Below are 20,366 nucleotides of genomic sequence, written 5' to 3'. Positions count from 1 at the left end.
AGGGAATCCTAGTCTGGAGTGAGTATAAATACCCCTCCCAGATCCAAAGAGAGGCCGGCAAAATTAACCCTGAGAAACCAGGATATTAACCATGACATTGGGCTTGTCGGGAGAGGTCGGACGTCAGGTTCCTTTTGAAGGTTCCCACGGTATGCGAGAGTCTGATATGTTGAGGTAGAGCGTTCCAGAGTAGGGGGGAAGCGCGGGAGAAATCTTGTATGCGATTGTGGGAAGAGGGGAGTAGAGGAGGAGATCTTGTGAGGATCGGAGGTTGCGTGCAGGTAAGTAGCGGGAGACGAGGTCACAGATGTATGGAGGGCTCAGGTTGTGGATGGCTTTGTATGTCATGGTTAGGGTTTTGACCTGGAGTCTCTGGAGGAGCCAGTGCAGGGATTGACAGAGGGGAGAGGCCGGCGAATAGCGGGGGAATTGGTCACTAAAGGTCATTGCTGAAGAAGCCGGCTGTTCACAGTGCTGGATCCCAGCAGATTAATGGAGAGTGGAGTGGAAGGAGAAAGTGTGGTAGAAAAAGGTGCACACGCCACCGGGATAACCGCAGCCTGGAAAAGATTAAGAAAAGACCATTCAGTAATGTGGGGAGTGGACTGCTGCTCCAAGAGCCACCACACAGACGTGTCCGGGACATCCCGGGCTTACGCGTGCCGTAATCTCCATCTTCAGTGGAGTGGAGCATATTTGTTCAGGTCCCAAGCTGTAGCGCTGACCAAATAAGCTGCAGAGGGAACCCGGATACATGGAGTACGCCAGCTGATCGGCGCCGCAGCTGCATGCGTCGTGGCAGTGTAGTAACAGCACGTGCATGGAGAGCCCAACACACTGGCTGTTACCGTGTTCAGGAGAAATAGAGATGCACCTGAAAGTGGACCCTCTGGGTCATGGCTCCAGAGCCCCCGGGGGCGAGTGCCCAGGCGAGGACCACCCCCTATGCAGTGTTAGGGACAGGCCTCCAGGGGATAGAGCCGCAACAGCCGGAACCAAAGGGACGACTGAGGCAAAAGCGGGTAGGAAGGCACAGAAGAGAACGATGAACTGAGGAGCAGCAACGCAGAGACCAAGTGGGATACTGGACCGGAGAGCCGGGGGTGTCCAGAACTGGAGGCTGTGAAGGCAAAGAGGCACAATGATGTACAAGGCGTAGGAAGGCTGATAACAGAGACGGATAGGGGGTGAGCAGGAGGCAGGACAGAGGAGGGAAAGCACTAGGAAGTCTGGGAGGGCAGAGTACAGGAGAGGCTGGACAGAGATAAAGCAGGCAGAGGACAGGAGAGAACCTGAGGAACTAAACTCAGCAAGGACAGAGGACAGGAGGGGGCCTGAGAACGCAGTGAACACCAGACAGCGTCACCGCATAAGATAACCAGGCGTCTTACCTGAGCAGGCGCTGGGCATATGTAGCGGTGGGCGCTGCCATGTTGGGGGCGGGGCTTATTGCGTCACATTACCCAGGAGGCCGCGCGCTGTGTGCTCATACCCGACGCCGGGAGCGGGGACGCGCCGAGAAGCAAGAGCGCGCAGAGAGAGGAGCAGGAGCCGTGACACTGGCTCTCCATGCTTGTGCTGTGACTGACACACAGTCGCGACACATGCAGCTGCGGCACTGATCAGCCATAGTGATCCAGGAAGCCGGGTTTCCTCTGCAGCTTATAGCCTGCCGAATAAGCAGGGGACCTGAACAAATTTGCTCAGCTGTAAACTTCAGCTAGCTGGGCTCCTTGGCATCCTGAAGGCAAGGTCACAGTGCGCTTTCTGCGGATCTCCAGTAAGGTTTGGAACTAGGACCTCTGTCCATTGCTCCAGGAGTAGTTTCTCCCAGTCTGCCACCCTCTCAAAAACAGTCAGGAAACCCTCAAAGTCCTCAGAGTATTTTTCTGCAAGGCCTCCTGCACTGTTCGCCTCACACAGTTGCTTTCATTTTTACTGTCTGATTGTGAGATCTGGCTGACCGGGACAGTTTATTGCAAGAGTCTTCTGCTGCTCATGCAACTACGTGACCAGGAGTTTGTTGGGTTTCTTGTTGGGTTTGCTGCTGCTGCTGGATATTAACCTGGACCAGTTGCTTAATAAGCTTCTCCATGCTCCCAGCCGGTGTTCGCAATGCTGTAGCTGCCTTTACTCAGGACACTCCGAGTTTAAATTGTAATCGCCTGTGCTCTTTGGGACATGGGGCCCGCATTCTCCACCAGTTGTAGGGGTGTACTCTCTCATGTAGTCACTTGGAACACTAAACCACGTGGTTTTTATATCACACATGGAATAGTGTTTCTCTCCACAGGATGCACAGAGCCAAAAACCATAAACCTCGGCCTTGTCCAGACACAAACTACACAATACAGACCCAGGCCACTCACAGTCTGAGCTAGCCCCAGCTTGGTCACACAAAGCCGCTGTCATCCATAGCAGCTGCTGATACTTGTAGTTGGTGCACACAGCCCGTCTGCAGCTCCAACACACATCCACTCTGCTCCGCTCCCCCGCCTGACTGACCTGTGAACACATGGCCTGGTTTTTCCTGGCTATCCAAGTGAACCTAATTAGGACCTGTAGTGATGGGATTTAACCCCATCCTACCTGACTTTCCTATAGTGTGTGTGAGCTGCACGTGTGCCCATCTGTGTGTAGTTGCAGAGCGTCTGTACGCACACGTGTGTGGGCTGCTCACTTGTATGCATGCGTGTGGGCTATGTCTGTCCACGTGTGTTTGTGTGTATGTACGTGTTAGTGCTGTGTGCGATCTCATTTACATGTGTGGGGTGAATGTGTACATGCGCGCTTGTGTGGGGGGCTCACTTGTGTCCCTGTGGATCCCGGGGGCAGCCTCGTCCTGCTCTCGGCTTTCTGACGTGTCCTCTGGTCCCTGCTCCCGTGCTGATGGGCGCGTGTTGAGGGCGGCCTTTGTATGACACGGTACAGTTCGGTTTCTTTACCAGTTTATGAGATTAACGCTTCGCTGTCTCCTGATCTGGTGCCGCTGTATCGGGGGGAAAAACAGATTTCTCGTCTCCCCATGGATCCCCTGCAGAGAGTCACATTTTTCTTCCGTTTTTTTTTTTGCGATCTGTATGGAGGTAAATCGGAGGCTTTTGGAAAGTTTTAGACTGAATTTGGTGCAGATCTGTCCTGTGTTTGGCCATGCCTGGAGAACCGACGATCATTTATATGGACGAGGGAGACTGATGGGTTACTGCGCGGTCGTTACATCGACGCCGTTATACCGATGCCGTCACATTGGCCCTTCCACTTCACACGTGGTCAGTGACATCAGGTGAAGGCCGTTTTTTTTGGCCATTTCTTCGGTCTTTCACTACAATTTATTATTATAGGTGATAGATGTATATAGGGCTTCTCCTATAAGGACACAGGTGATAGATGTATATAGGGCTCCTCCTATAAGGACACAGGTGATAGATGTATATAGGGCTCCTCCTATAAGGACACAGGTGATAGATGTATATAGGGCTCCTCCTATAAGGACACAGGTGATAGATGTATATAGGGCTCCTCCTATAAGGACACAGGTGATAGATGTGTATGGGGCTCCTCCTATAAGGACACAGGTGATAGATGTATATAGGGCTCCTCCTATAAGGACACAGGTGATAGATGTGTATGGGGCTCCTCCTATAAGGACACAGGTGATAGATGTGTATGGGGCTTCTCCTCCTATAAGGACACAGGTGATAGATGTATATGGGGCTCCTCCTATAAGGACACAGGTGATAGATGTATATAGGGCTCCTCCTATAAGGACACAGGTGATAGATGTATATGGGGCTCCTCCTATAAGGACACAGGTGATAGATGTATATAGGGCTCCTCCTATAAGGACACAGGTGATAGATGTATATGGGGCTCCTCCTATAAGGACACAGGTGATAGATGTATATAGGGCTCCTCCTATAAGGACACAGGTGATGTGTATGGGGCTCCTCCTATAAGGACACAGGTGATAGATGTGTATGGGGCTCCTCCTATAAGGACACAGGTGATAGATGTGTATGGGGCTCCTCCTATAAGGACACAGGTGATAGATGTATATGGGGCTCCTCCTATAAGGACACAGGTGATAGATGTATATAGGGCTCCTCCTATAAGGACACAGGTGATAGATGTATATGGGGCTCCTCCTATAAGGACACAGGTGATAGATGTATATAGGGCTCCTCCTATAAGGACACAGGTGATAGATGTATATAGGGCTCCTCCTATAAGGACACAGGTGATAGATGTATATAGGGCTCCTCCTATAAGGACACAGGTGATGTGTATGGGGCTCCTCCTATAAGGACACAGGTGATAGATGTGTATGGGGCTCCTCCTATAAGGACACAGGTGATAGATGTGTATGGGGCTTCTCCTCCTATAAGGACACAGGTGATAGATGTATATGGGGCTCCTCCTATAAGGACACAGGTGATAGATGTATATAGGGCTCCTCCTATAAGGACACAGGTGATAGATGTATATGGGGCTCCTCCTATAAGGACACAGGTGATAGATGTATATAGGGCTCCTCCTATAAGGACACAGGTGATAGATGTATATAGGGCTCCTCCTATAAGGACACAGGTGATAGATGTATATAGGGCTCCTCCTATAAGGACACAGGTGATAGATGTATATAGGGCTCCTCCTATAAGGACACAGGTGATAGATGTATATAGGGCTCCTCCTATAAGGACACAGGTGATAGATGTGTATGGGGCTCCTCCTATAAGGACACAGGTGATAGATGTATATAGGGCTCCTCCTATAAGGACACAGGTGATAGATGTGTATGGGGCTCCTCCTATAAGGACACAGGTGATAGATGTGTATGGGGCTCCTCCTATAAGGACACAGGTGATAGATGTGTATGGGGCTTCTCCTCCTATAAGGACACAGGTGATAGATGTATATGGGGCTCCTCCTATAAGGACACAGGTGATAGATGTATATGGGGCTCCTCCTATAAGGACACAGGTGATAGATGTATATAGGGCTCCTCCTATAAGGACACAGGTGATAGATGTATATAGGGCTCCTCCTATAAGGACACAGGTGATAGATGTATATGGGGCTCCTCCTATAAGGACACAGGTGATAGATGTGTATGGGGCTCCTCCTATAAGGACACAGGTGATGTGTATGGGGCTCCTCCTATAAGGACACAGGTGATAGATGTGTATGGGGCTCCTCCTATAAGGACACAGGTGATAGATGTGTATGGGGCTTCTCCTCCTATAAGGACACAGGTGATAGATGTATATGGGGCTCCTCCTATAAGGACACAGGTGATAGATGTATATAGGGCTCCTCCTATAAGGACACAGGTGATAGATGTATATAGGGCTCCTCCTATAAGGACACAGGTGATAGATGTATATAGGGCTCCTCCTATAAGGACACAGGTGATAGATGTATATAGGGCTCCTCCTATAAGGACACAGGTGATAGATGTGTATGGGGCTCCTCCTATAAGGACACAGGTGATAGATGTGTATGGGGCTCCTCCTATAAGGACACAGGTGATAGATGTGTATGGGGCTTCTCCTCCTATAAGGACACAGGTGATGTGTATGGGCTTCTCCTCCTATAAGGACACAGGTGATAGATGTGTATGGGGCTCCTCCTATAAGGACACAGGTGATAGATGTGTATGGGGCTTCTCCTCCTATAAGGACACAGGTGATGTGTATGGGCTTCTCCTCCTATAAGGACACAGGTGATAGATGTATATAGGGCTCCTCCTATAAGGACACAGGTGATAGATGTATATAGGGCTCCTCCTATAAGGACACAGGTGATAGATGTATATAGGGCTCCTCCTATAAGGACACAGGTGATAGATGTGTATGGGGCTCCTCCTATAAGGACACAGGTGATAGATGTGTATGGGGCTCCTCCTATAAGGACACAGGTGATAGATGTGTATGGGGCTTCTCCTCCTATAAGGACACAGGTGATGTGTATGGGCTTCTCCTCCTATAAGGACACAGGTGATAGATGTGTATGGGCTTCTCCTCCTATAAGGACACAGGTGATAGATGTGTATGGGGTTCCCCTCCTATAAGGACACAGGTGATAGATGTATATGGGGCTCCTCCTATAAGGACACAGGTGATAGATGTATATGGGGCTCCTCCTATAAGGACACAGGTGATGTGTATGGGGTTCCCCTCCTATAAGGACACAGGTGATAGATGTGTATGGGGTTCCCCTCCTATAAGGACACAGGTGATAGATGTGTATGGGGTTCCCCTCCTATAAGGACACAGGTGATAGATGTGTATGGGGTTCCCCTCCTATAAGGACACAGGTGATGTGTATGGGGTTCCCCTCCTATAAGGACACAGGTGATAGATGTGTATGGGGTTCCCCTCCTATAAGGACACAGGTGATGTGTATGGGGTTCCCCTCCTATAAGGACACAGGTGATAGATGTGTATGGGGTTCCCCTCCTATAAGGACACAGGTGATAGATGTGTATGGGGTTCCCCTCCTATAAGGACACAGGTGATAGATGTGTATGGGGTTCCCCTCCTATAAGGACACAGGTGATAGATGTGTATGGGGTTCCCCTCCTATAAGGACACAGGTGATAGATGTGTATGGGGTTCCCCTCCTATAAGGACACGGGTGATAGATGTGTATGGGGTTCCCCTCCTATAAGGACACAGGTGATAGATGTGTATGGGGCTCCTCATCTAGCTCACTCTCTGATTTTGAACCAGTCACAGAAGAAGTAGTAAGCAGGCTCATTGCATCTTCTCGCCCAACCACTTGCACCAGTGACCCATTTCCGTCACATCTCCTCCAGTCCCTTTCCCCTGCTGTTATCCCTCACCTAACTAAAATATTTAACCTCTCTCTCTTCTGGTATCTTTCCCTCCTCATTTAAGCATGCCATCATACATCCACTACTTAAAAAACCATCCCTCGACCAAAACTGTGCCGCTAACTATAGACCTGTCTCTAATCTTCCCTTCATCTCTAAACTCCTGGAACGCCTGGTCCACTCCCGTCTTATCCGCTGTCTCTCAGAAAACTCTCTTCTCGACCCTCTCCAATCCGGTTTCCGCTCTTGACACTCTACTGAAACTGCCCTCACTAAAGTCTCTAATGATCTACTAACAGCTAAATCTAATGGTCACTACTCCATGCTAATTCTCTTGGATCTCTCTGCAGCATTCGACACTGTGGATCATCAGCTCCTCCTCACTATGCTCCGCTCCATTGGCCTCAAGGACACCGTTCTCTCCTGGTTCTCCTCCTATCTCTCTGACCGCTCCTTTACTGTATCTTTTGCCGGTTCCTCCTCCTCTCATCTTCCCCTTAATGTTGGGTTCCTCAAGGATCGGTTCTAGGCCCCCTCCTCTTCTCCTTGTACACTGCCCCTATTGGTCAAACAATCAGTAGATTTGGTTTCCAGTACCATCTCTATGCTGATGACACCCAATTATACGCTTCTTCTCCTGACATCACGCCAGCCTTTGTAGAAAACACCGGCGATTGTCTAAACGCTGTGTCTAACATCATGTCCTCACTGTATCTGAAACTGAACCTGTCAAAGACTGAACTCCTTGTGTTTCCTCCCGCTACTAATGTACCTATTCCCGACATTGCCATTTCTGTGTGTGGTTCCACTATTACTCCGCAGCAACAGGCCCGCTGTCTCGGGGTCATACTTGACTCCGAGCTTTCCTTTGTCCTCCACATTCGATCACTGGCTCGCTCTTGTCATCTGCACCTCAAAAGCATTTCTAGAATTCGACCTTTTTCTTACTCTTTAATTCCGCAAAAACTCTTACTGTTTCTCGTATTCATTCTCGTCTGGACTATTGTAACTCTCTTCTTATCGGTCTCCCTCTTACCAAACTCTCCCCCCTCCAATCTGTCCTGAATGCTGCAGCCAGGATCATATTCCTCACCAATCGTTACACCGATGCCTCTACCTTGTGCCAGTCATTACACTGGCTACCCATCCACTCCAGAATCCAGTACAAACTTATTACCCTCACCCACAAAGCCCTCCATGGCTCAGCACCACCCTACATCTCCTCCCTTGTTTCAGTATACCACCCTACCCGCGGCCTCCGTTCTGCTGATGACCTGAGGTTAGCATCCTCAATAATCGGAACCTCCCACTCCCGTCTCCAAGACTTTACACGTGCTGCGCCAATTCTTTGGAATGCACTTCCCAGGTCAATACGATTAGTCCCCAATCCCTACAATTTTAAGCGTGCCCTGAAAACGCATTTATTCAGACTGGCCTACCACCCCAACACATTAACCTAATCTATCCCTGTGTGGCACAGCCAAAAGTTTTACCATAACCAGGTTCCCCGCATCATGTTCCCACATGCTTTATGCCTCCATTAGCCCTCTGTGTCTGTACTGTTACACACTTAACATTATGGCTGGTCCATACAATCAGGGCAACTGTTACCACCCACCTTTCGTGTCTCCTCCTTCCTCATAGACTGTAAGCTTGCGAGCAGGGCCCTCACTCCTCTTGGTATCTGTTGTGATCTATGTGATTATTGTTATGCTGTAATGTCTATTGTCTGTACAAATCCCCTCTGAAATGTAAAGTGCTGCGGAATATGTCGGCGCTATAGAAATACAATTTATTATTATTATTTATTATTATTATTATTACCAGACAATTGTTGTCTTGTAGGTCAGCTCTGTTGGCTGCTGCCATCAGTCTGTATTTTATGGCTCCTCGAAAAGTGACCACTTTAGTCAGCTCTGTGTGTGAGGGTCGAGACTGTCACCCATGGTGCCCAGCTGCCCTTCTCCTCCAGACAAAGCCTCTGGTCCCCTCCTTCAGCAGGTTCCTCTCCACACGTCCTGGCCACTGTGGAGCCGCAGAATCAGCAGGTTCCTCTCCACACGTCCCGGCCACTGTGGAGCCGCAGAATCAGCAGGTTCCTCTCCACACGTCCCGGCCACTGTGAAGCCATGGGATCGGCAGGTTCCTCTCCACACGTCCCGGCCACTGTGGAGCTGCAGGATCGGCAGGTTCCTCTCCACACGTCCCGGCCACTGTGGAGCCATAGAATCAGCAGGTTCCTCTCCACACTTCCCGGCCACTGTGGAGCTGCAGGATCGGCAGGTTCCTCTCCACACGTCCCGGCCACTGTGGAGCCATAGGATCGGCAGGTTCCTCTCCACACGTCCCGGCCACTGTGGAGCTGCAGGATCGGCAGGTTCCTCTCCACACGTCCCGGCCACTGTGGAGCCATAGAATCAGCAGGTTCCTCTCCACACGTCCCGGCCACTGTGGAGCCATAGAATCAGCAGGTTCCTCTCCACACGTCCCGGCCACTGTGGAGCCATAGAATCAGCAGGTTCCTCTCCACACGTCCCGGCCACTGTGGAGCTGCAGGATCGGCAGGTTCCTCTCCACACTTCCCGGCCACTGTGGAGCTGCAGGATCGGCAGGTTCCTCTCCACACTTCCCGGCCACTGTGGAGCTGCAGGATCAGCAGATTCCTCTCCACACGTCCCGGCCACTGTGGAGCTGCAGGATCAGCAGATTCCTCTCCACACGTCCCGGCCACTGTGGAGCCATAGAATCAGCAGGTTCCTCTCCACACGTCCCGGCCACTGTGGAGCCATAGAATCAGCAGGTTCCTCTCCACACGTCCCGGCCACTGTGGAGCTGCAGGATCGGCAGGTTCCTCTCCACACGTCCCGGCCACTGTGGAGCTGCAGGATCGGCAGGTTCCTCTCCACACGTCCCGGCCACTGTGGAGCTGCAGGATCGGCAGGTTCCTCTCCACATGTCCCGGCCACTGTGGAGCTGCAGGATCGGCAGGTTCCTCTCCACACGTCCCGGCCACTGTGGAGCTGCAGGATCGGCAGGTTCCTCTCCACACGTCCCGGCCACTGTGGAGCTGCAGGATCGGCAGGTTCCTCTCCACACTTCCCGGCCACTGTGGAGCTGCAGGATCAGCAGATTCCTCTCCACACGTCCCGGCCACTGTGGAGCCGCAGAATGTGAAAATTGCAGCACCCAGGGCTCACTGTGGAGCTACTGGGCAGCCGTCATCTGATGCACGGTTACAGCTGCGCCCCCTGCAGGCAGCTCCTCTGTGTGCATGCTCTGGCAGTGGGTGACGTGCACTCTATTGGCGGGTGGGGTCCTGGCTCTTATGCAGAATGGGTCATAAATTCCTGGTTACTGTTCCACCTTTTCCCGTTGTGACACTGTCTCTGTCTGCATGGCAGGCGAGGGTGGTGTCCACCCCGGGTCGCTCCGGAGCTGATGGTGAGGAGCTTTCTGACTTTTTCTATAAACTTCTTAGTTCCTACTTTGAGATCTGGGGCGCTTATATGATCCGCCTGAAGTATGTGCCCCCTACATGCCACGACTGGTGGTCCTGTACTGGCGGTCCTGGATGGGGCAGACTGGGTGTCTGTATACAGGGTACACGGCTCGGGGATGGGGGCCATGGGTAGATCAGTGAGAAGAGCAGCGTGGCCCCACAGACGGGAGCACCACTACGTCCATGTCTGTCATGTTACTATAAGGTGAGAAGTGCTTGTGCACGACATGGCGGCGTACCACCCCGCTCACACTGCTGTGCTGCATCCACCCCATTGGAGGAATGACACGAAGGACTCGCCTTCATTTTCGTTCCTTTTTTGTCTTAACGTTAATTTTTATACAACTGTTTGACAAACGTATGGAAAATACCTGAAGCAGTGACACGGAGCGAGAAGCGAAGGCTCTACAAAGTGTGTACAGTCGCCATCACAAAAGCTGCCGTAAAGGCGAGAAACCTGAAGCCGCCCCAGAAAGGCATTTCATGTATGTCTTCTCATGACGCACCTCGCTGCCTCTCTGGGACACCCAGAGTAATCCAGGAAACCAAGCCTTCCCGGGGAGTACAAAGGGCACGGGTCCCAGCTGTGAGTCACAGGGATGGAGGCCTCCTCACACTGCTCGCCAAAAGAGAGGCACGGGTCCCAGCTGTGAGTCACAGGGACGGAGGCCTCCTCACACTGCTCGCCAAAAGAGAGGCACGGGTCCCAGCTGTGAGTCACAGGGACGGAGGCCTCCTCACACTGCTCGCCAAAAGAGAGGCACGGGTCCCAGCTGTGAGCCACGGGGACGGAGGCCTCCTCACACTGCTCGCCAAAAGAGAGGCACGGGTCCCAGCTGTGAGTCACAGGGACGCAGGCCTCCTCACACTGCTTGCCAAAAGAGAGGCACGGGTCCCAGCTGTGAGCCACGGGGACGGAGGCCTCCTCACACTGCTCGCCAAAAGAGAGGCACGGGTCCCAGCTGTGAGTCACAGGGACGCAGGCCTCCTCACACTGCTTGCCAAAAGAGAGGCACGGGTCCCAGCTGTGAGCCACGGGGACGGAGGCCTCCTCACACTGCTCGCCAAAAGAGAGGCACGGGTCCCAGCTGTGAGCCACGGGGACAGAGGGCCTCCTCGCACTGCTCGCCAGAATGGCGGCACGAGCACAGCCTACTAAGGCTAGTTTCACATTAGCGTTTTTTTGCGCAGCGCATCGTGCGCATAAAAAACGCAAAGAAACGCAAAACAAACGCGCAGTTTTTTTCGTCATGCGCACGCTGATGCGTCAAAATAGCGCAGCGTTACTTGCGTTTTACATGCGTTTTTGCATGCGGTTGCGTTTTTTATGCGCATGTGTTTTTAGGTGTGACATTTCACAATAGAAAAATCCTTGACCACCAATGGGTCACCAGTGGGCGTGTGTCATTGGAATGTTTTATAGACCCTGTACTGCTGAATTCATCAGATTTTGCTGCTGTTTCCGGTGTCAGGATGGACCTGCGTCTGGATAATTTCCGCTTCAAGCTGGATCTTGACATCGCGCTGTCTCAGGCGTATGCCTTTTGTTGCCAGCAAGAAAGGGAGAGGGAGAGACAGCAGAGACGGCAGCGGCGTCGGTTTTGGAGGCATCCAATCATCGAACTCCGGCCAAGCCGTGGAGCGTATCACACGCTGTACAGCGAGCTACAGGAAAACCCGGAGGAATTTGCTGACTATACCCGGATGTCCCAGGAAAGCTTCCTTGACTTGCTGGGTATGGTTGAAGGAAACATCCGGAGACGGGACACTCAGCTCCGGCGTGCCATTCCTCCCGAAGAAAGGCTCCTTGTCACCTTACGGTATGTATGTTGTTATGTTTGCATAATGTTTTTGGCTTTTTCCATTTTTTTTTTTTTTTGGTCAAAAAAATTAGGTTTTTTTTTTGGCTATTGAATTTTAACATTATTTTTGGGAAATTGCTTTTTGGCATAATGGTTTTTCTTCTGTCATGTACTAATCCCAAGCCTTTATAAAATGTTTTTTTGCTATGTTGTATTAAAAAACATGCAAAATAGTTAGGCCATGTACTTTTTTATTTTCAGTGTTTTTAGTAATACCCAAGACAGAAATATAATTATTTTTTTCTCTTTATGTTTGGCAGGTTCCTGGCAACTGGAGAGAGTCTGTCATCCCTGCATTTCCAGTACCGGCTGGGAATCTCTACTTTATCCGGGATTGTTGCCGACACCTGCAGGGCTCTGCGGGATGTTCTTTGTCCGGAGTTTCTGTCCTTGCCCACTGCCGAAAAGTGGCTTCAAATATCGGAGAAATTCTGGGCAGTCTGCAATTTCCCGAACTGCCTAGGAGCGGTGGACGGGAAGCACATCCGCATCACAAAACCCGCAAGAAGTGGCTCCGAGTACTACAACTACAAGAAGTACTTTTCCACAGTCCTAATGGCCATTGCGGATGCAGACTGCCGGTTTGTGGCGGTGGACATAGGGGCATTCGGACGGGGCAACGATTCACAGACTTTTAAGAACTCGGATATGGGCCGGAGGTTGTACGGCAACCATTTCAATTTTCCACTGGCACGGCCTCTTCCCCAAACCCAAACTCCACCACTGCCATTTGTAGTGGTTGGGGATGAGGCATTTCAGATGTGCCCAAACCTGCTGAAGCCGTACTCCAGCCGTGACTTGGACCACTCCAAGAAAGTAATCAACTACAGGCTTACGAGGGCACGCAGGACTGTAGAGTGCGCCTTTGGCATTCTAGTGTCCAGATGGCGAATTCTCAGCACCGCCATCAATCTCAAAATGGAAACAGTGGACGAGGTGGTGAAGGCATGCGTGGTTCTGCACAATTTTGTTATGGCAAAGGAGCGGCCGAACTTTGACATGGATGAGCCTGCTGCCAACCCTTTGCCAGATTTTACTCAGCACCCTCTTCGGTCCTCAGTCGAAGTTGCCCAAATGAGGGACCAATTTGCGGACTTTTTTATCCGATGTGGGTCGTGTAGCATGGCAGCATCAAATGGTTTAATAGTTTTGTTGTTTGTTAAAAATAAAATACATGTTTTTTTATACCTGTACCCAGTGTACTGTGTCTTAATACACTCCACTACTCACCTGCCCAGGTTAAAGTAAAGAAAGGGAAACCACCATAAAAAAAAAATAAAAAAAAAAAAAATATATATATATACCATCATACATATCCTCCATCCCATAGTCCCATGCCCATATACCCATCATATATATCCTCCATCCCATAGTCCCATGCCCATATACCCATCATATATATCCTCCATCCCATAGTCCCGTGCCCATATACCCATCATATATATCCTCCATCCCATAGTCCCGTGCCCATATACCCATCATATATATCCTCCATCCCATAGTCCCGTGCCCATATACCCATCATACATATTCTCCATCCCATAGTCCCGTGTCCATATACCCGTCATACATATTCTCCATCCCATAGTCCCGTGCCCATATACCCGTCATACATATCCTCCATCCCATAGTCCCGTGCCCATATACCCGTCATACATATCCTCCATCCCATAGTCCCGTGCCCATATACCATCATACATATCCTCCATCCCATAGTCCCGTGCCCATATACCCATCATACATATCCTCCATCCCATAGTCCCGTGCCCATATACCCATCATACATATCCTCCATCCCATAGTCCCGTGCCCATATACCCGTCATACATATCCTCCATCCCATAGTCCCGTGCCCATATACCATCATACATACCCTCCATCCCATAGTCCCGTGCCCATATACCCATCATACATATCCTCCATCCCATAGTCCCGTGCCCATATACCCATCATACATATCCTCCATCCCATAGTCCCGTGCCCATATACCCGTCATACATATCCTCCATCCCATAGTCCCGTGCCCATATACCCGTCATACATATCCTCCATCCCATAGTCCCGTGCCCATATACCCATCATACATATCCTCCATCCCATAGTCCCGTGCCCATATACCCGTCATACATATCCTCCATCCCATAGTCCCGTGCCCATATACCCATCATACATATCCTCCATCCCATAGTCCCGTGCCCATATACCCATCATACATATCCTCCATCCCATAGTCCCGTGCCCATATACCATCATACCTACCCTCCATCCCATAGTCCCGTGCCCATATACCCGTCATACATATCCTCCATCCCATAGTCCCGTGCCCATATACCCGTCATACATATCCTCCATCCCATAGTCCCGTGCCCATATACCCATCATACATATCCTCCATCCCATAGTCCTGTGCCCATATACCCATCATACATATCCTCCATCCCATAGTCCCGTGCCCATATACCATCATACATATCCTCCATCCCATAGTCCCGTGCCCATATACCCATCATACATATCCTCCATCCCATAGTCCCGTGCCCATATACCCATCATACATATCCTCCATCCCATAGTCCCGTGCCCATATACCATCATACATATCCGCCATCCCATAGTCCAGTGCCCATATACCCATCATACATATTCGCCATCCCATAGTCCCGTGCCCATATACCCATCATACATATCCTCCATCCCATAGTCCCGTGCCCATATACCCATCATACATATCCTCCATCCCATAGTCCAGTGCCCATATACCCATCATACATATCCTCCATCCCATAGTCCCGTGCCCATATACCCATCATACATATCCTCCATCCCATAGTCCCGTGCCCATATACCCATCATACATATCCTCCATCCCATAGTCCCGTGCCCATATACCCGTCATACATATCCTCCATCCCATAGTCCAGTGCCCATATACCCATCATACATATCCTCTATCCCATAGTCCAGTGCCCATATACCCATCATACATATCCTCCATCCCATAGTCCAGTGCCCATATACCCATCATACATGTTCGCCATCCCATAGTCCCGTGCCCATATACCCATCATACATATCCTCCATCCCATAGTCCCGTGCCCATATACCCAAACAAACACACACACACATACTTTGAGCTTTAGATATTGATACACAAGCCATGAAAAAATTTTTTGTTTTAAATGAAAATAAATGCAAAAAAAGCAACAAACATCGAAAAAAACAACCATGAAAATTTAAAAAAAATACTTTAAAAAAATACCAAAAAAAAAAGAAAATAAACCAGCCTAGAAATTAAGTTTAAAAAAAAATCTGTAACCAAAAAAGCAGCAAAAAAACAAGGAAAATTACCAAAAAATACTAATAAAAATTTACCAAAAACATAAAAAAAATAAACACCTTAAAGAATTTTCAATGCAGTTCAAAAAAAAGAAAATAAACCAGCATAGAAATTAAGTAAAAAAAAAAAAAAACAGTCCGTCTGTACTTACATCACGACTTCCCGCCCGCACTTGGCCTTGCTGCTCCTGCCGTTCCTCCGGTGGTGGTGGCGTGGTGGAGGATGAGGTCTGAAAATTAAACAAAAAAAATTAACCATGTGTTTATTTTTTCCAATCCATACGGAAGCATGGTACTCACTTCTTCTGCCTCTTGCCCTGTCCCGGGGACATATTCTTCACCAGATGAAGACATGCTGCAATAAAAAAAAGAGACATAAGTACATAGAAATGTATTGAAATTTCAGCCAGACATTAGGTTTTTCATAGTTACATTGGTGCAGCTTGTGCTGTGTCCACTCGTGAGCAATCCTTAAAGTATTGTGGAATCCCAGTGCCCACACCATTTTATCACCTTGGTTTAATTTTTTTTTTACTGTCTAGACCACATTTCAGTCGTGTTTATCTTAAAAACGCATGCGCATAAAAACGCAAGCGTGCGCAAGACCATGCGCACGTATGCGTTCCCATAGGCTCCAATGTGGTGTTTTTGCGCATTCCGTGCGCAAGCGTGCACATGCGTTTTTTTGACGAGACAGGGCGGAACCAAAAATGCAACATGTTGCGTCTGACGCGCCTGGCGCGAAAGACAAAAAAAGCATGCGCACGAAAGCGCAAGTATGCGCAAGACCATGCGCACGTCATGTTAAATATAGGTGCGCAGTGCGCATGATGCGCTGCGCACAAAAGCGCAAATGTGAAACCAGCCTAATACAGTCTGTGACAGTGTAGCCCTCCAACCCTGCTACCCCCGATCCTGCTATGCCCTCCAATCCTGCTACCCCCGATCCTGCTCTGCCCTCCAATCCTGCTACTCCCGATCCTGCTCTGCCCTCCAATCCTTCTACTCCCTATCCTGCTCTGCCCTCCAACCCTGCTTCCCCTGATCCTGCTCTGCCCTCCAATTCTGCTACCCCCGATCCTGCTCTGCCCTCCAATTCTGCTACTCCCGATCCTGCTCTGCCCTCCAATCCTGCTACCCCCGATCCTGCTATGCCCTCCAATTCTGCTACCCCCGATCCTGCTATGCCCTCCAATTCTGCTACCCCCGATCCTGCTATGCCCTCCAATTCTGCTACCCCCGATCCTGCTATGCCCTCCAATCCTGCTACCCCCGATCCTGCTATGCCCTCCAATCCTGCTACCCCCGATCCTGCTATGCCCTCCAATTCTGCTACCCCGATCCTGCTCTGCCCTACAATTCTGCTACCTCTGACCTGCTCTGCCCTCCAATCCTGCTACCCCCTGACCTGCTCTGCCCTCCAATCCTGCTACCACTGATCCTGCTATGCCCTCCAACCCTGCTACCCCGATCCTGCTATCCCCTCCAACCCTGCTACCCCCGATCCTGCTATGCCCTCCAATTCTGCTACCTCTGACCTGCTATGCCCTCCAATCCTGCTACCCCCGATCCTGCTCTGCCCTACAATCCTGCTCCTTCATCCTACTGCTCCTCTTTGTCTAGCTCCTGCCTTTCGATCCCGCACTGCCCTCCAACCCTGCTGCCCCCGATCCTGCTCCATGATCCTGCTCTGCCCTCCAACCCTGCTACCCCGATCCTGCTCTGCCCCCCAACCCTGCTACCCCGATCCTGCTCTGCCCCCCAACCCTGCTACCCCGATCCTGCTCTGCCCCCAAACCCTGCTACCCCGATCCTGCTCTGCCCCCAAACCCTGCTACCCCGATCCTGCTCTGCCCTCCAATCCTGCTTCCCCTGATCCTGCTATGCCCTCCAACCCTGCTACCCCTGATCCTGCTATGCCCTCCAACCCTGCTACCCCCGATCCTGGTATGCCCTCCAATTCTGCTTCCCCCGTTCCTGTTATGCCCTCCAACCCTGCTACCCCCGATCCTGCTATGCCCTCCAATCCTGCTACCCCCGATCCTGCTATGCCCTCCAACCCTGCTACCCCCGATCCTGCTATGCCCTCCAATCCTGCTACCCCCGATCCTGTTATGCCCTCCAATCCTGCTTTCCCCGATCCTGCTCTGCCCTCCAATCCTGCTTCCCCCGTTCCTGCTACGCCCTCCAACCCTCCTACCCCCGATCCTGCTATTCCCTCCAGTCCTGCTACCCCGATCCTGCTATTCCCTCCAGTCCTGCTACCCCGATTCTGCTATGCCCTCCAATTCTGCTACCTCTGACCTGCTACCCCCGATCCTGCTCTGCCCTCCAACCCTGCTACCCCCGATCCTGCTCTGCCCTCCAATCCTGCTACCCCCGATCCTGCTACCCCCGATCCTGCTATGCCCTTCAATCCTGCTACCTCTGACGTGCTCTGCCCTCCAACCCTGCTACCCCTGATCCTGCTCTGCCCTCCCATCCTGCTACCCCTGATTTTGCTCCTCGATCCTGCTCTCCTCGAATCCAGCTTCTGCCCTTTGATCTTGTCGTCCCCCTTTGTTGCTCCCCTCTCTGCTGTCCTGTCCCCCTGATCCTAGATTCTGCCCTTTCATGTTGCTCCCCTCTCTGCAGTCCTGCCCCTCTTTGATCCTGCTGCTGCCCCTCTTTGATCCTGCTGCTGCCCCTGATCCTGATGTCCCTCTTTGATTCTGCTGTCCCCCTTTGATGTTGCTCCCCTTTCTGCAGTCCTGTCCTGCTGCCCCTCTTTGATCCTGCTGCTGCCCCTCTTTGATCCTGCTGTCCCCCTTTGATGTTGCTCCCCTCTCTCCAGTCTTCCCGCTCCCTGATTGTGATGATAGTGACGCACAGTTCATGACTTGAGCGTGAACCCGGCAGGTGGAGAGCACTGTAGCATTTTGGGACGTGTGGTGGAGGCCGCTACCTTTTATCTTGGGTGTCTGTTATCTGGCCGTCTTGGCTCTAGAGAGGTGGGGATGACTCCTCATTGAGTGGGCGATGCGGATGTCCCTGTACTATTCTCACTATCTGTGTATGTGATTGACGTGGGCGCTGTTGTGTTATACTCTCTGCTTTGTTCTACTGTTACGACCCGTGTGTGTCTCAGATAAGACCGTGACGGGGGAGCACGAGACCGGCCTCATCCTGTGCCCCTGTCATCAGGAATATGGGGGAGCACGAGACCGGCCTCATCCTGTGCCCCTGTCATCAGGAATATGGGGGAGCACGAGACCGGCCTCATCCTGTGCCCCTGTCATCAGGAATATGGGGGGAGCACGAGACCGGCCTCATCCTGTGCCGCTGTCATCAGGAATATGGGGGGAGCACGAGACCGGCCTCATCCTGTGCCGCTGTCATCAGGAATATGGGGGGAGCACGAGACCGGCCTCATCCTGTGCCGCTGTCATCAGGAATATGGGGGGAGCACGAGACCGGCCTCATCCTGTGCTGCTGTCATCAGGAATATGGGGGAGCACGAGACCGGCCTCATCCTGTGCCGCTGTCATCAGGAATATGGGGGGAGCACGAGACCGGCCTCATCCTGTGCCGCTGTCATCAGGAATATGGGGGGAGCACGAGACCGGCCTCATCCTGTGCTGCTGTCATCAGGAATATGGGGGAGCACGAGACCGGCCTCATCCTGTGCTGCTGTCATCAGGAATATGGGGGAGCACGAGACCGGCCTCATCCTGTGCCGCTGTCATCAGGAATATGGGGGGAGCACGAGACCGGCCTCATCCTGTGCCGCTGTCATCAGGAATATGGGGGGAGCACGAGACCGGCCTCATCCTGTGCCGCTGTCATCAGGAATATGGGGGGAGCACGAGACCGGCCTCATCCTGTGCCGCTGTCATCAGGAATATGGGGGGAGCACGAGACCGGCCTCATCCTGTGCCGCTGTCATCAGGAATATGGGGGGAGCACGAGACCGGCCTCATCCTGTGCCCCTGTCATCAGGAATATGGGGGGAGCACGAGACCGGCCTCATCCTGTGCCCCTGTCATCAGGAATATGGGGGGAGCACGAGACCGGCCTCATCCTGTGCCGCTGTCATCAGGAATATGGGGGAGCACGAGACCGGCCTCATCCTGTGCCGCTGTTATCAGGAATATGGGGGGAGCACGAGACCGGCTTCATCCTGTGCCCCTGTCATCAGGAATATGGGGGGAGCACGAGACCGGCCTCATCCTGTGCCCCTGTCATCAGGAATATGGGGGAGCACGAGACCGGCTTCATCCTGTGCCCCTGTCATCAGGAATATGGGGGGAGCACGAGACCGGCCTCATCCTGTGCCGCTGTCATCAGGAATATGGGGGAGCACGAGACCGGCCTCATCCTGTGCCCCTGTCATAAGGAATATGGGGGGAGCACGAGACCGGCCTCATCCTGTGCCCCTGTCATCAGGAATATGGGGGAGCACGAGACCGGCCTCATCCTGTGCCCCTGTCATCAGGAATATGGGGGGAGCACGAGACCGGCCTCATCCTGTGCCCCTGTCATCAGGAATATGGGGGGAGCACGAGACCGGCCTCATCCTGTGCCCCTGTCATCAGGAATATGGGGGAGCACGAGACCGGCCTCATCCTGTGCCCCTGTCATCAGGAATATGGGGGGAGCACGAGACCGGCCTCATCCTGTGCCCCTGTCATCAGGAATATGGGGGGAGCACGAGACCGGCCTCATCCTGTGCCCCTGTCATCAGGAATATGGGGGAGCACGAGACCGTTCTCATCCTGTGCCGCTGTCATCAGGAATATGGGGGGAGCACGAGACCGTTCTCATCCTGTGCCGCTGTCATCAGGAATATGGGGGG

The 20,366-nt window shown here is 51.7% G+C and overlaps 1 protein-coding gene across 8 annotated transcripts in view; it reads left to right on the top strand.

The window, feature by feature from the left end:
• Positions 1–20,366, top strand: part of EPS8 (EGFR pathway substrate 8, signaling adaptor) — a 185,074-nt gene that overhangs the window by 12,092 nt on the left and 152,616 nt on the right. The window contains exon 1 of one of the 8 annotated variants that reach the window (XM_073564613.1): positions 10,195–10,276. The exons of the other annotated variants lie outside the window; for them this stretch is intronic. The gene's annotated coding sequence lies outside the window, so the exon portion shown is untranslated. Of the gene's footprint in view, positions 1–10,194; positions 10,277–20,366 lie in introns of those variants that run through there. 8 annotated transcript variants of the gene reach the window in all.

This window comes from Dendrobates tinctorius, unplaced genomic scaffold, assembly GCF_039654945.1.
Source record: "Dendrobates tinctorius isolate UK_male_01 unplaced genomic scaffold, ASM3965494v1 ptg000464l, whole genome shotgun sequence".
Classification (NCBI taxonomy): domain Eukaryota; kingdom Metazoa; phylum Chordata; class Amphibia; order Anura; family Dendrobatidae; genus Dendrobates; species Dendrobates tinctorius.
The sequence above is the reverse complement of the archived record's forward strand: the minus strand, read 5'-3'. Positions and strand labels throughout refer to the sequence as shown.